The sequence below is a fragment of the Petaurus breviceps genome, unplaced genomic scaffold (genome assembly GCF_028583685.1).
Source record: "Petaurus breviceps papuanus isolate PSGF00001 unplaced genomic scaffold, PetGlider_PUasm1.0 551, whole genome shotgun sequence".
Classification (NCBI taxonomy): domain Eukaryota; kingdom Metazoa; phylum Chordata; class Mammalia; order Diprotodontia; family Petauridae; genus Petaurus; species Petaurus breviceps.
Window position 1 is genome coordinate 1930063 of NW_027186372.1, and position 16098 is coordinate 1946160.

The following is a 16098-nucleotide window of genomic DNA, read 5'->3' on the forward strand; positions in this document are numbered from 1 at the left end:
TCAAAAACTAAGACCTGGCATCTACAATGAAAAATACAAAGGGCCTTTCCAATGAGAAAAGCAGAAAGGGCTATCAATTGTAAAGCAATCACGTAAGCCCTGCTTGTATGCATACCAGTCAAAGCTCCCACTGATTCCAAGGTTATATGGGACTTGCTCCTTTGACTCTGCTCCTTGTGAGTGATGGTCCAGATTATTGGCTCTCAGTGCTCCCACTTGCTCAGAATGGGGTAAAACTACCCTTCACATTCATCTCCACACTGCTGTGTTTCATTTGAATTCATTTGACAAAGCATAGCTATATATATAGTCCTTCAATCACAGTATTGAAAATTCAGAAAAATGCATTAAAATATCCAATGTGGAACCTTTCTTGCCCATGAATACTCCCCCAAATAGGCAGCCACCCCTCTTTTTCCAGGACAGTCCCAAACACAAATAGTGCAACCATGTCAGGGCTGTTTCACTGGAGATTTGGCCTTCAGCCACTTGGAATGTCACTTTGATTAAGGATAATCTGACTGGTCTCAGACTCTCTTCCAAAGGCAATGCTATTGAAGCCAGAATAGACAACCCAAGGCAGGCTTGATCAGGTGCCATTAAAGTGGTGTTATCCCCATTCCAAATATCTTGTTGTCTCTGGCAGGGTCTATCTTTGTACAGGACAAGAGGACTAAGTTATTTATCTCTCAATATTCCATAACAGGGGACCATCTCCAGTCATTCTGATCTATATCTTGCCACTGGAAGAGAGAATGAGGCTAGTGACTTTGCACAGCTCTGCCTCACTTAAATCCAATTTGCTTACAAGTCATGATGTCACCTTCCCAAAGTCATGGTCTCTTCCAGAACAAAGGACAAATAACAATCACATCTTTGTACAAGGAAGAGGTAATTAAGTATAAGATGACTATGAAAGGGATTTGTAATACAATCTCATTTTGTAAATAAGGACACTAAGGCTCAGAGACATTATGTGACTTGCTTCAAGTGAGGTAAGTAGAACCAGGGTTTGAGTCCAGGACCTCTTAAATCCAAATCATTGCTACTTGAGGCCATTTTCCAAGAGAGCCCTCAGATACCCTTTCTTATATTATTCAAATGCCTTCAGGTCAAATCTCCTCCACCCCTATATCACATGAAGGCCCTTCTCCTTGCCAAAGCAAACTCTTCCACCTGTACCCAGTGATCTCATTCTGTTCCATCTCCTCCAGCAAATTGCCCCTTTAATATTCCCACTCTTATTTACCTGCAATCCCTTCTTGTTTACTGGCTGCTTCCTTATTGCCTTTAAACATGCCCATGTCTACACATTCTCAAAACTGATTTGATCCATCTCTTTCCACTAAATACCATCCCTTAGCTCACCTCCTTTATGTGGCTAAGCTCCTTGAGCAAGCTGTCTACAAAAGATGCCTCTTCTACTTTCCTCTTGTTTTCTTCTTAGTTCTCTATAGTCTGGCTTCTGGCATCATTATTCAATTGAAACTGCTCTCTCAATGTCCCCAGTGATCTCTTAATTGTCAAATCCAGTCTTCATACACCTTATATGCTCCCACACTTTTCTTTAATCAACTGACACTGCTTCTCACATGGCTCTGGGTATTTTCAGTGGCTGTCCCCCATGCCTGTAGGGCTCTCCCTCCCCATCTCTGCCTCCCTCAAGTTCCAGTTTAAATGCAACCTTTTACAAGAAGCCTTTCCCAATCCCTTTTAATTGTAGTGCCTTCCCTGTTGATTATTTCCTATTTATCCTGTGTACAGTTCATACATAGTTGTTTGCATGCGGTCTCCCTTGCTACTTTATGAGCTCCTGTAATGTAATACCAAGCAAAGGCAACTTCCCAGGTTCGAAATACCAGCATAGGTGCTCTCTATTTTATTCAGTAACAAACCCAGAACAGAGAAGATCAAAACATGACATCATTCAAAATACAGCATTTACTAAGTGTGATTAAATAATCTCCAAGGCCTACCCCACCCCAGGACTTTCCAATCATTCAATCAATTACAAAGTCTCTGTTCCAAATACTTCTCCACCCCTAGGCTATACCTTAATTAAGTCCACCACAAAGCCCCTCTTCTCAATTGGAGATTAGTTTCCAAACATAAGTAAAATACATTCATTTGCTCAACCATAGAACACAAAAAGGTCAAAAGTTCCCCACCCCTGGATCACAATTGAATCTACCCCAGAGTTACATCAAGTTTAAACACAGCACTTAATACCCAAATGGAGGTCTTTTCTTCATCTTGACAGGAGGCAAGTTCTCAGCAATCTTAGTTCCTGGGGAGACAAGGCTTAGCAAGGCCATAAGATACATTGCCAGTCCCTTCATGAATTTATCCTCTGTCTGTAGAACAGTCCTAGAACCCCTGAACACATTAGCAAAGCCCTCTCCCAGGATTTCTGTAAACATACAACAAGAAAATCCTTCTTCAGGGCTTCTTAACCAACAGAAAGGCTCCCAGACCCCTGCAACAACAGCACTGTCCTTCACCAGTGGACAGTATTCATTCTGTCTGCCGGATAGTCTCCAGACCCCTGCAACAACAGTACTGTCCCTCACCAGTGGACAGTATTCACTCTCTGTCTGCAGGACAGTCTCAGGCCTTCTTAACCAAATGCCAGGTTCCAGGACTTCTTCAACAGGACAGTCTTTCACCAGTGGACAAATCTGGCAAAATAACATCAAAACAGACAGACAAAGTACCAGCAAAACAGCCATGTCTCCTCAGTCCTTGGCAGCTCAGGGGGCAGGTCTCAAAAGTCCAGGGCAATTCAAAGCGGCCACCAGCAATCTCTTAGTCTCTCTCTCTCCACGAGGTGCTGCTTCCAAAAAAAAAAATCTTCCGCCTCTCTCCAGTGTCTCTCCAAATCTACGTCACCAGCTCCTCCCAGTCAGGACTTTCTTTTCACATCAAAAAGTCCATCCCACAGGTGGGATTAACAAGCTCTGGGTTTTAATACAATCAATTTGAAAACCAAGCCAATACAGGGGAATCTTTAATTGCCATTACTATCACAGCTCCTTGAGGGCAGGGACTGCCCTCAATTTTTGTTGGTTTTATTGGGTTTTTTTTTTACCTTTCTCTGTATCCCCAATGCTTAACACAGTGCCTGGCACATAATAGCACTTAATAAATGCTTATTGACTGAATACTTTTTTAAGATGGGTCTTGAAGAATTCTGCCTGTTCTATCTGCCATTTATGGTTTGCTTCTTATTAGAACTTTACCTGCCTGACCAAAACCTGTTGACTAATAACTTATGATCACCAAACCATAGGATTCAGAGTTGGAAGAACCCTTAGAGATCAGAATGTATCTAACCCCTTTATTTTACCAAAGAGGAAATTGAAACTTAGAAAGATGAAATGCTCTCTGCCAAGTCATAGTTAGCAAGTTTCTCTTAACTCCAAAATTCCTAATATTGCCCTCTAGTAGCACACACAAAAAGTCTAATTTCTCTGTTTAGTGACAGCCCTTCAAATGTCTAAAGACAGTAATCACACATAAGTCTTCTCTAGGCAAAGCATCCCCAGTTTTTTTTTATTACTAGGGATAATAAATCTAGCAGGAGAAGGCACTTGTAATGCCAAATACAAGCAGCTTCCAAGGTTTGGATTATGAGCATAGTAAACTCCCCATTTATTCAGTAACAAATTAAGGCAAAACATTCACAGAAAATCAAAATACAGGGTAACTCAAACATTTATTAAGTCCTCAAAGTACTCAATAACAAAGTACAAAGTCAAAGTACTCCACCCCTGGATAGTACATTCATAGGCAATCACAAAGTCTTCTCTCTACTCAATTGGAGATTAGTTTCCAATAATAAACAAAGTACATTCATTTGGTCAGTCACAAAGCACAAAAGTCATACACCCCTAGGTCACAACTAGGTTACAATATCATCACAGCATTCAATAACCAAGGAGAGGACTTTTCTTCATCTTGACCCAAGGAAAGTTCTCAGCAGTTGCTGTTCCTGGGAAGACAAAGCTTAACAAAGTCACTATAACATTCATTCACATTGCCGGCATCCTCTTCAATTCACCTTCTGCCTCTGAAATCAACCTAGGTCCAACAAGGTCTGAGGCCTCTATCAACAAACAAACCCAACAAAGTAACATCAAAACAGACAGACAAAATACTGGCATCACAGTCATGCCTCCTTAGTTCTCAGCAGCTCCAGGTGGCAGTTCTCAGAAGTCCTGGGCAGCTCCAACTGGCCCTCAGCAGAACGGCAGTTTTGGCTGGCAGTTCTCTCTCTCTGGCAGTTCTCTCTCTCTCTCTCTCTCTCTCTCTCTCTCTCTCTCTCTCTCTCTCTCTCTCTCTCTCTCTCTCTCTGTCTCTCTTTCTGTCTCTCTGTCTCTGTCTCTCTCTCTCCCTGCCTCCATGATGCTGTTCCCAGAAGTTCTTCTGGCCTCTCTCAGCCTGGGCCTCTCCCTAAACATGGCACCAGCTCCTCCAGTTCAGCCCCCTTTTGTCATGTCAACAAGTCCATACCACTTACCATTACAACACCTCAGAGACCATCTATCCCACACTTGGACATTTTAGAGAAGGAAAAGAGGCCTATTTAATCAGCCCTAGATGCCAAGGGGTGTTTTCGTTGTTTGAATTTTTTAAGTGGTTGTTTCTACTTTAAAAAAAAAAATGAAAGTTTCAGAAATGTGCATGTCATCCTTGGAATCTTCTCTGTATCCTTGCAATTTTAGTATCTGTGCACCACCACAACATCCTGGTGAATATCCATGGGACTCAACAAGTTTCTCAATGTCCTTTCTAAAATATGCCTTAGAAAAAATAATAGTTTTCACTTATACAGTATAATTTACAGTTTACAAATAATATATCTCACAGCAGCTGTAGAAAGAACATAATGCAAGTATTATAGTCTTCTTCCCCTCATTTTACAGAGAATGTAACTGAATTGCAGAAAAGTGAAGCAATTAGTACAATACTACACAACTGATGTGTCAGACCCTGTATCAAAACCAAGATTCCTGATTAAAAATCAAGGGGGTTTTTTTGCGGGGAGGGGTTTTTGGTTGTTTTTTTTTTTTTATTGTACCACTTTACCTCCAGATGTGACTTGCTCAGGCACAGGACAATGGTATTGTCATTTTTACCTCCCACATGATGAAAGGTGAGAAAGAAGCATGCTGCATTAGGAAAGAGTACTAGAGCTGAAGACAGAAAAACCCGAGTTTGAATCTCAGCTCTCATACCTAATATCTGCATGACTTTGGGCAAATCATTTAAGATGTTTGGTTCTCAGTCTCCACATATGTATAAGAAGCTGGGACTGTATTATCTTTGAAGTTCCATCTAGATCCATTTGGATTCTTATATTTACAAAACACTCTAGCTCTCTTTCTCCCACCAATTCCATAAAAGCCACTACCTCCTTGTGCCTTCCCTTTCAACATCCTTCCTCATTACTACAATCTATTTACTGTGCTATTTCATTAAAAGGTTTTGACTTTTGTACTAATTATGACTCTTGCTAACTGTAAAAATTAACATATCAATTGGGTAATGACTCAAATTGTGGTACATAGGTAAAATAGATGGTGTTCTGAACTAGTCCTGACTACGGGTAGTCTGATGATTCAAAAACGCCCCTTGGAATCTAGGGTCAGTTGAATAGACCTCATTTCCTTCTCGAAAATATCCAAGAGTGGGCTAGATAGCCTTTGAGGTTCCTTCTACTGCTAGATTTGTTACCCCTATGAACAGAAGAAATGGGGATGTTTTGCCTGGAGAATATTTACAGGGTGTGTGATTACTGTCTTTCATTAAACATCTGAAGTTCTGTCACAAGATCAGATTTATATGAGACACTTATACGCTAACATTTAGAAAAAAGAAAGTTTACTAAACTGCAGCATGGAAAAGATATTCAGCAAGAAAACAGCCCTAGTTCAGACAGACACAACCCACTTGTCTCCATATGGAAACATATCTTATCAAAAGGTTGTGTTCAGCAATGGAGCATCCTTCAAGTGGAAGGGATGCCAGTTTCTCATTTGTTGTTGTAATTTTAAGTTTCAGACAGCCATAAAATAGATCAATAGTTCAAGCCTTAATTGCCTGAATCAATTAAGTATCAAGGCCAGTATTTTAAGGAGAAATTAGTCTAGTCTACTTGAAGTAGAGCTTATTCCTACCACGGACAAATTAAGTGAGGAAAGCAATATGTTTGGTTAATGGACTGACAGCATCATAGGGGCTGAGATAATAGGATTGGTTGAAAGTCTGGAATGTGGGCTGCTAACAATTCATTTCATCTTGACAATTTTGATAAATATTGCCACCTGACTCTTGTAGGAATAACTGATAGTAGATAACTAATGTTCTCTAATTGTATGAAAACAGCTAGAGACAATATATTCCCTGAAATGGCACTATGCTGGCTGACAGAGATAACAACAGATGTCCTAGAAGTGAACTCAGATAATTAATGGTATAAAAGATAACAAGTTTCCTTGATATAAGGTGTTTTATAAGTGGTACTGAGATAACAATTCCCTTTGAATTAAATGTTTTATGAGATCACTGAGTGGGGAGCTAGGTGGCACAGTGAATTGAGTGCCAGACCTGAAGTTACAAAGACTCATCTTCCTGAATTCAAATCTGGCCTCAGACACTTACTAGTTGTGTGACCCTGAGCAAGTCACTTAACCCTGTTTATCTCAGTTCCCTCAACTGTAAAATGAGCTGAAGAAGGAAACAGCAAACCACTCTAGTATCTTTGCCAAGAAAATTCCAAATGGGGTCATGAAGATCAACTAAAAATGACTGAACAATAACAAAAATGAGAGCACTGAACTTCTAAACTTAGCACAGAGTTTTTCTTCAATTAAAAGTAATTAATTTTCACATCTACTCAAAGTATTTCTTTAATTAAAAGTGATTGATAGGAAAACTGAACTTTTGCATGTAATTGAGAGAGGAAGACTGAACTTTTGAACTCATGAGTTTCTTCATTCAGAGACAGAGAAAAGGATTTGTGTTATTATACAAAATACAGAACAGAATCAATTACAGAGTGGAATCAAATATAAAATACAAAATCAGTGTTTGAGTTTCTCTTATAACTACAATAATATAAATGAAAAATAAATCCAAATAGATTCTGTCAGAGTATAACAACAATGTTTGACTCCCCTGCCCCCCAAAACCAGAGAATTATAAAACTTGAAAGTCATCCATTCCAACTCCCTCATTTTATTGATGATGACATCAATAAAAGCTAAGGAAAGGGGGTGGGGTGTGCCTCAGGGCGTACAGTGTGCCAAATGGCTTGTCCAGGGTGACACAAGTGTCTGAAGGTTTGAAAGCAGGTTTTCCAGACCCCAAATACAGTACACTATGTACTATACCAGCTACAAAAAAGAAAGTATATCCCCTCACTCCCAACACCCTCACTTCTATGAAGAGGTAAGTGATCATGAGAGTGGAATGTTGCATACATCAGACATCTTTTAAAGATATTTTTTGTGGAAATGGCTAAATAAGTTGTGGTACATGAATGTAATGGAATTCTATTGTGCTATAAGAAATGAGGAGCAGAGGGACTTCATATTTACCTGGAGAAACTTATACAAAATGATGCTGAGTGAGAAGAGCAGAACCAAGAGAAATCTGTGCACAATTACAGACATAATGTATGTGTAACAAGGAACTCTGACAGACTGGACTCTTCTCAGCATTGCAAGGTTATAGGACAACTCCAAAAGACTCATGATGGAAAAAGATGTGTACATTCAGAGAAAGAACTAGAAAGAACTAGAGAGAACAGAGTTTGAATGCAGATTGAAGCAAACTACCTGCTCTCTTCTCTTTCTTGTTTGTTTCCTCTTTCCCATTGTTCATTCCATCAGTCACAATCCTTTATAACCTGACAAATGTCCAGTGTGAAAGTATTTGCAGATCCCATACTTTATTGCATGCCGCTCTGGAGGAAGGGGGTTGGGGGGAATTGGAAACTCAAGGGGTTATGGAACTCAATCTTGTAAACTAAAAGTAAATAAGCAAATTAATAAAGATAAAATTTTACTTTAAAAAAAAGGTATTTTTGCTAGTATAGCTAAACTGTCTCTGACCCCCACCCCATTACTCCACCCTATTATTCTTTGTTAGTTATTTAGATAGTTCTTCAAGAAGAGATGAAGTAAATTGTGAAATATAAATGACATTGAAACAAAATATATTAATTTTTTTAAGTAAACATCAATGGGGTCCCATGAAACATGGCTTTTATTAAATTCAGACTGTGGAGTACTTTAAACCTGGAGTAGCCTTTCTGAGGACCCTGTGTCAGAGATGATATCCCTGATCCCATATTCAGATAAGGAAACCAGGGCCCAAGGAAGCTGACACTTTCAAAGTGACCTGTATAGTAACTGGCAGAGCTGCGATTTCGGCACAGATTCTCTGATTCTGGATTAAATGTTCTACTGAACCAAGTCAGGAGCTGAAATACTACCTCAGGGCTTTCTACAGTACAATACATGAGATTTAAATAAGTCAAGGAAATGAGTTGTTTTGTTTTGTCTTGGTTTTTACTCTTCATAATTACACTGCTCTGTATCAGTGGGAAAATCTTGCCAACTGGACAGGTTCATTGATACCAGGGAAACTGGTGTTAAAAATCCTCCTGTCACTTGTTTTTGTGACTCTTGTTCCCTGCTGTATTTGCTGTGAAATAATTACCAGTTTTGAAAATGCACAAGCACGTTTAAAGAAAGTGATGCAGTCAGTTATTTTCCAATCTAGCCTTAAATAGAATACTCACAGACTAGTACTACAGCACTGCACAGATCTCCCAGAGTATGCTATAGGAGAGTAAGAGATTCCTACCAGTTTGGGTACAATAATACATATTATGATACTTGCTAGTGAATATATCAAGCTAGACATTGATAGCACTCAGAATATTAAAAATAAACAAAGGCCTCCAGCTTATTTTATATTCTAGGCCTTCACTGTACCCTCCCATTCTACCACCCCCCAAAAAATTCTTTTTTGTTTTGGTCACTAGTTTCTCTCTTTATTTTTTAGTTTACATCATTCATTTCCACAAGATTTTGAGTTACAAATTTTCTCCCCATTTTTCCCTACCCATCACCCCAAAACAGCGATCCCACTGAAAATCCCCACCCCCAATCTGCTCTCTCCCATATCTTCCTCCATCCCCCCTCCGACTTTCCAGTAGGGCACAGTGGATAGAGATCCCCAGTGCCTGTATATCTCATTTCCCATTTACATGTAAAATAATATTAATAGTAGTATATATATATATACACATACATATATATACATATGTATATATTTGACATTTGATTTTAAAACTTTGAATTCCAGATTCATTCCCTTCCCCCCTTGTCACCCACCCTTACTAGAAAGATAAGTGATTCATTTTAGGTTGTACATGTATAGCTATGCAAAACATTTCCATAGTGGATATATTGTAAAAGACTGACTATATTGCCCTCCATCCTATCCCACCTCCCACTTGTTCTATTCTCTGCTTAGATCCTCTCCCTTTTCAAAAGTGGGTGTTTCTAACTTCCCTGACCCCAGCCTGCCCTCCCTTCTATCATCCCCCCTCTCATCCCCTTCCCCCCTACTCTCCTATAGGATGAGATACCCTATTTAGTGTGTATGTCATTCCCTTCCTAAGCCAAATTCAATGAGAATAAGATTGATCCATTCCCTTTTGCCTTCCTGTTCTTCCCTTCCATTGTAACCATTTTCCCTTGCCTCTTCTATATAAGATAATTTACCCCAATCTGTCTCTCCCCATCTCCTCTCATTATATTCCTCTCACCTCTTAATTTTACCTTTTAAGTATCATCCCTTCCTATTAAATTGGTCCTGTGCCCTCTATCTATGTATACCTGTACATGTATATACACACACTTACATATGTATTCATATGTCCATATACCCTCCTATATAGACATATATATGTATGTCTATATATACACACACATACATATACACACACATTGCTATTCCCTTCAACTATTCTCATACTGAGAAAAGTTTCATAAGTTACGATTATTGTTTTTCCATGTAGGAATGTAAATAGTTCAACTTTGATAAGTTCCTTATGATTTCTTTTCCCTGTTTACCTTCTCATGCTTCTCTTGCTTCTTGTATCTGAATGTCAAATTTTCTATTCAACTCTGGTTTTTTCATCAAGAATGCTTGAAAGTCCTCTATTCCATTGAATGACCATATTTTCCCCTGAAACATAATACTCAGTTTTGCTGGGTAGGTGACTCTTGGTTTTAATCCCAGCTCCTTTGCCCTCCGGAATATCACATTCCATGCCCTTTGATCCCTCAGTGTAGAAGCTGCCAGATCCCGGGTTATCCTGATTGTGTTTCCACAATATTCAAATTGTTTCTTCCTGGCTGCTTGTAATATTCTCTCATTAATCTGGGAATTCCGGAACCTGGCTATAATATTCCTAGGAGTTTTCTTTTTGGGAGCTTTGATATAAATTCATACAACCCCCTTGCTGTATGGATGAGGAACCTAAGGGCAAGAGAGATTGAATGAAATCTCATAGTAGTGCCTGATGGTAGCTAGTCTTTCCTCATGTGAACAGTATTTGCTTCCATTCACTATATGAGCTTAAACCTTCCTCTCTGTAACTTCTCCCTACTACATCTGATGGCAATTGTCCGCCAATGAAGCAGGTTCCAGGATGAGAAAGGTGACGGTTATTCTGCTGTTCCTCCTGGGGCAGAGAGCATCTGAAATCTTGTGTCCAATTCCCAGTCTGATTTTAAGGACACCAACAAGTCAGAAAGTCCGAAGAAGGACAAACAAGATGGAGGATGGGAAACTATGTCCAAGAGAAGAGTGAAGGAAGTGACGATGTTTAGCTTGGAAAAGTTAAGGATTAGGAAGTATATCATCTAAGTTTCTGAATGGACTGTTATGAGGGACAGATCACAATTTTTCTATCTGATCTCTGAAGATAGATCTAAGAGTCATGGTTGGGGGCTGGAGGGAGGGGAGATGGCAGAGAGATTCTGGCTCTCCATAAGGAAGAACTTCCCTAAAACTAGGGCTGCCTGAAAGTAGAATGGGCTGATTCTGAGGTAATGAGCTCCCCATCACTGAAGGTATTCAAAAGGACATAGTAACGAGTTAAGGAAGTCACTTTGTTATTTCCAGATTCATTAAATGAAGTTAAAAGCCACAGTCAAATTACTTGGAATCCATTTAAGGACTTACATACAATATGGACAAAAAAACAGATCAATAACTTTTTTTAGTCCTGCCTAATTCAACCTCAGAAAAAATGGGTCCAAGTGGAGAATGAATACAGCTCTGGCCCAAAAAGCAGAAGCTTTAAGTAAGAGTCCTTTCTCTGCTACTAATTTACTACATGTGATCTTTGGCAAGGCACTTTCTCTATGGGCCTCAGCTTCCCCATCAGTAACATGGTGACTTGGTCAGCTTATTAGTGATGAGTATGCTAGAACTGGAGTCCTGATGCCTGAGTTTAGATCTGTGTTCCAACATTTACCTGAATGACTTAATCCCTCTGGGTTTCAGTTTCCTCAACTGTGAAAATGGGGATAATTGGAATCATATTTTTGTTTTGCCTTGCTGGTTTGTCATGAGAGAAGTACTTTTTAAACCATAAAGTTCTATGGAATTGGGATTTATTCATATCGTTTCTCTACAGTGAACATAGTATTGCTTCATGCAGAGTATGTGCTCAGTAAATGTTTTTCCCTGATGGGAGAATCAAGATTTCACTTTTCATTAAAAACAACTAGAAAGGATTTGATGGCCACCAGGTGGAGCCATTTCATTGTTTTGGTTGACCAAAGATAAAGGTGACTGACATGAGCTCAGTAGCCTGCTGGTGGGTCTGACAGCTACTACAAGTCTTTCCTCATTCCTTCCATTCTCCATTCAGCCACCTAAAGCTCACATCAGACCATGTTAGCCTTCTGTTTAATAAACTGTAATGGCTTCTCAAACACAAGATCCTCTTTGGCATTCAAAACCCTTCATCACCTATATCTAACTCCCTTCCCAGTTTTCTTACAATCCGCTTCCCACCACAGGAGATCCAGTGACACTGGCTTCCTGGCTGTTTCACAAACAAGACATCCTGTCTTTTCAGCTCTGCACTTTCTCTGCCTGCCCACATTTCTTATTTCCCCCCTCATCTCAATGTCCTGGCTTCTTACAAGTCCCAGTTAAAATCCCATCTATATGGAGCTTTTCCCAATCTCTCTTAAATCTAGTGAGGCCGCTAGGTGGCACAGTGAATAGAGTACCAGGCCTAAAGTCAGGAAGAACTGAGCTCACATCTGGCCTCAGACAGTTATTAGTTAGTTGTATGATGACTTTGGGCAAGTCACTTAATCTTTGTTTCTTCAACTAGAAAATGGGGATATTGACAGCATCTACTTCTCAAGTTATTTGTAAAGCATTCAGCACTGTGCCTGGCACATAGTAGGTGCTATATAAATGATTTTTCCCTTCTCTACTCCCATGCCTTCCCTCTATTATTTCCTACATATACTGCATATAATACGCACACACACACATATTTGCTTGTTGTCTCCTCTGTTGGATTGTGAGATTCGTGGGGGCAGAAACTGTTTGGTTTCTTTTTGTATCCTTGGTGCCAAGGTCTGGCACGTAAAAAGTACTTTAAAAAGCTCACTGACTGTCTTTTCTACATCTAGTTTGTGACAACTTTAATATATAATCCTTAATCAAACTGAGGAACTATGATCTGATCTCTGCTCTAGTACACAGCACTGATGGCATTACCTACAATAGCCCACGTTAGTTGTATATTGCGATCAGATGAGGGTATAAGATTCAGCATTGGACTAAAAACTTCCCAGAATGTGTTTCTTTACTCAGTGGACTAAACCTGAAAAGCACCTTGAAGTCTTTCAAGGCCAGCTTTCTACCTAAGACAGGAATTTTCCTTACAGGCTACTTAATGGATGTTCATCCACTTTCCAAAAGAAGACAGTAGGGTGTCAGCAGACCTGAAACCAAATTCTAATCTTAACTATTTCCTATTTGTGTGACCTCGGGCAACTTGCTTTCTGTCTCTGGACCTTAGTTTCCTCATCTATAAAATGAGAGATGGTTGCTATGGTCCCTTCCAGCCCTAAATATATGACCCTGTGAGCCTTCACTGGGCTTTGACTTCTTCATCTTTCAAATGAGACAGTTTGGCTAGAGTTCTATGAGGTGCCTTCCATTTCTAAATCCGGATAACTCCCTCTGATTACATTCAATGATAATGAAAAACTGTGGAGCATGGTAAAGAACATTACATTTGGAGTCCGAGGGCCTCTTACTTGGAATCTCAGCTGTTCTTTGTATTCCTTGTGTGTGCTTGGAAAAGCCACTGAACTTCTCAGATCCTCAGTTTCCTTCTCTATACAATGAGGGGAGTAGACTTGATGCTACTGCACTAATCCAGTTGTGAGGTGATGAAAGCCAACACTAGACAGTGACAATGGCAAAGGAGAAAAGGGAATATATATGAGACATCTTAGCAGTGAAATTGGCAGGCCTTTGGCAACAGATTAGATATGGGGAGGGTGGAAGATAGTGAAGAATCCCTTTTGAATCTCCAACTGCCTTTCATACCTCTCAAACTGGATGTCCAAAATAGAACTCATTATCTTTCGCCCTGAATGCTTCCGCTCGCCCCCTCCCCCAATATTCCCTATTAAATAGAGAGCAATACTATCTCCCTACTTCCTCAGGCTCACAGCAAGTTGGAGATTCAAACATTGGAAGTCAGCAGAGAAATCCATGGGAGCTGATGAGACCACCGAGTGGTTCACTATGGAAGGAGGAGAGAAGAAGGCCCAGACAGAACCCCAAGGGACATCTTTGATTAAAGGGTGTGATCTAGAAGAGGAAACAGAGAAGGAAAACTGAGATCCAGAAGGTGAAAGGAGAGGGAAAGGGAAAGATTCCAAATAAAACTACCACACACGTGGAATGGGTGGGAATTAGAGTGGGTCACTGAGGGTTTGGGTTGAGAGGTATGGGAATTAAGGAGGTGGGTAGTGGGGCCTAAAGAATGGGGCTTGTATCATGACAACCAGTGGTTCAGGATCACTGAGATGGTCAGGGTATGACCAGGTGTGAGGTTTTGTTTTATTTTGAAGAGGCAGTTGGAATTAAGTGACTTACCCAGGATCACACCGCTTGTATCAAGGGTCTGAAGTTGGATTTGAATTCAGGTTCTCCTGACTCCACAGCCAATGCTGTATTCACTGCACCACCTAGTTGCCCCCAGGGGTGAAGTTAAGTGTTATTTATATCACTCAGAGTTCCTTACATCAGGGTGGTGTCTGCTTAGGGTGTTAGGCAGCTCCTGCAAGAGGACCATTGAGGGGAGCTGAGAAAGAAGGATTTGTTTCCTATTCCTACAGGCAGGCCAAGTCAGGAGATAGGTAGAGTGAACAGGGAGCGCTGGCTCTATCTCTGCCCTTTGCTGACAGGAAGTGCCATGTCAGGAGACAGGTGCCTGATGGAGTGGAGTCTACATGATCCCATGCAAGCAGGAAGGGCCCATATCAAGAGACAGGTGCATAATGGCATTAGTATCTCTTATCCCCTGGTGTCTTGTGTTAGAAAAAGCAAGTCAACCAGTGTTGCTACATTAATATAGGGAGGGGAATAAAGTATAAGAAGCCTGGAGGTAGGAAGAGCCCAGATTGTGAAAGGCTTTGAATGCCACACAGCATCTCCTGTTTTGTCCTGGAGATAAGAGGGAACCACTATGGCTTATTGGGCGAGTAGGTGGCACAGTGGATAGAGTGCTGGGCCTGGAGTCAGGAACATCCATCTTTCTGATGGTGACCCTGGGCAAGTCACTTAATTCTGTTTGCCTCCGTTTCCTCATCTACAAAATGAGTTGGAGAAGGGAATGGCAAACTACTGCAGTATCTTTGCCAAGAAAACCCCAATAGGGTCACAAAGAGTTAGACACAACTAAAACAACTGAACAACAACAGCATAATTTATTGTGTTGGGATAATAGGGTGTGGTCGGAATTTGGGGGAAAATCACCTGGTAGCTAAGGAGAGAACCAATTAAAAATCCAGTTTATATTACTTGAATCTGTAATTGTTTAAATTCTCTCCTCTTTCTTTCCAGGAAACCTGGTCTTCATCCTAAGGAGAACTGGCACATCTTACCCATGGACCTAAAAAGAGTAGACCATCTTTTTCTTCTTTACAGTATTGGGACCCAGGAAAGAAAGAGTTGGGCCCACATTTCCGTGGTGCTTCAAGATTTACATGGCACTTTCTTTATAACAAGTTTATAGAGTATTCCTGTTTTACAAATGAAAAGAACTGAGGTTCAGAGAGAAAATGTGAAATTGTCTGTGGACATCCAGCTAGAAATTGTAACCAAGGTCTTCTGACTCTGAGTGGTTTTGAAAGAATGTTGACTTTGGAGTCAAATTAAACAACCCTCATTAAGGGATTGTTTTTCATAATATCTCTGGCTGCCCATGGTCCTTCTCTTGGACATAAACTGGGTCCCCAGATAAGGACTTAGTCTATTGACAGTCACATCTACATGGGGGAGAATGGTGCTGTGAGCCCAGTCATAGAAAGTAAGGTCAACAGGGACTCCATTATACTAAAGGACTGTCACAAAAAATTTCTCAGTATTCCAGAACACCTCATATTTGGTTTCTCTTATAGTAAGAGCTTCACCAACATTTGTTGAGGAAAAGAATGTTAAATTGTGGGGAAATCATTATTCCTTTATAACTTAAAAACACATTTTCTTCTATTGCCACTAATAATGATGATGTTGAGGCCTATTTCCAGTGATTATTTGGGCTCAAAAATAGGCTAAGAGATAGTCAGGACTAATCACCTAAAAAATGGGTGGGTAAATTGTGAATTAAGAGGGAAAATCAGATTGTTGTTAGCCCAAAGCTGCCCTGGCATTCTCAAGATACTAAGAGAACCAAAGGAGGTCTTCCTGCATGTTGGATGAATCATCTCTGGAGGCTTCTCAAACAATAGAGATGGGCATCTTGCA

At 40.3% G+C, this 16098-nt stretch overlaps 1 pseudogene; it reads right to left on the minus strand.

Annotated features, from left to right (window-relative positions):
- Nucleotides 1–4655: 4655 nt before the first annotated feature.
- LOC138172890 (U6 spliceosomal RNA) lies at nucleotides 4656–4741 on the minus strand (annotated as a pseudogene).
- Nucleotides 4742–16098: the final 11357 nt, after the last annotated feature.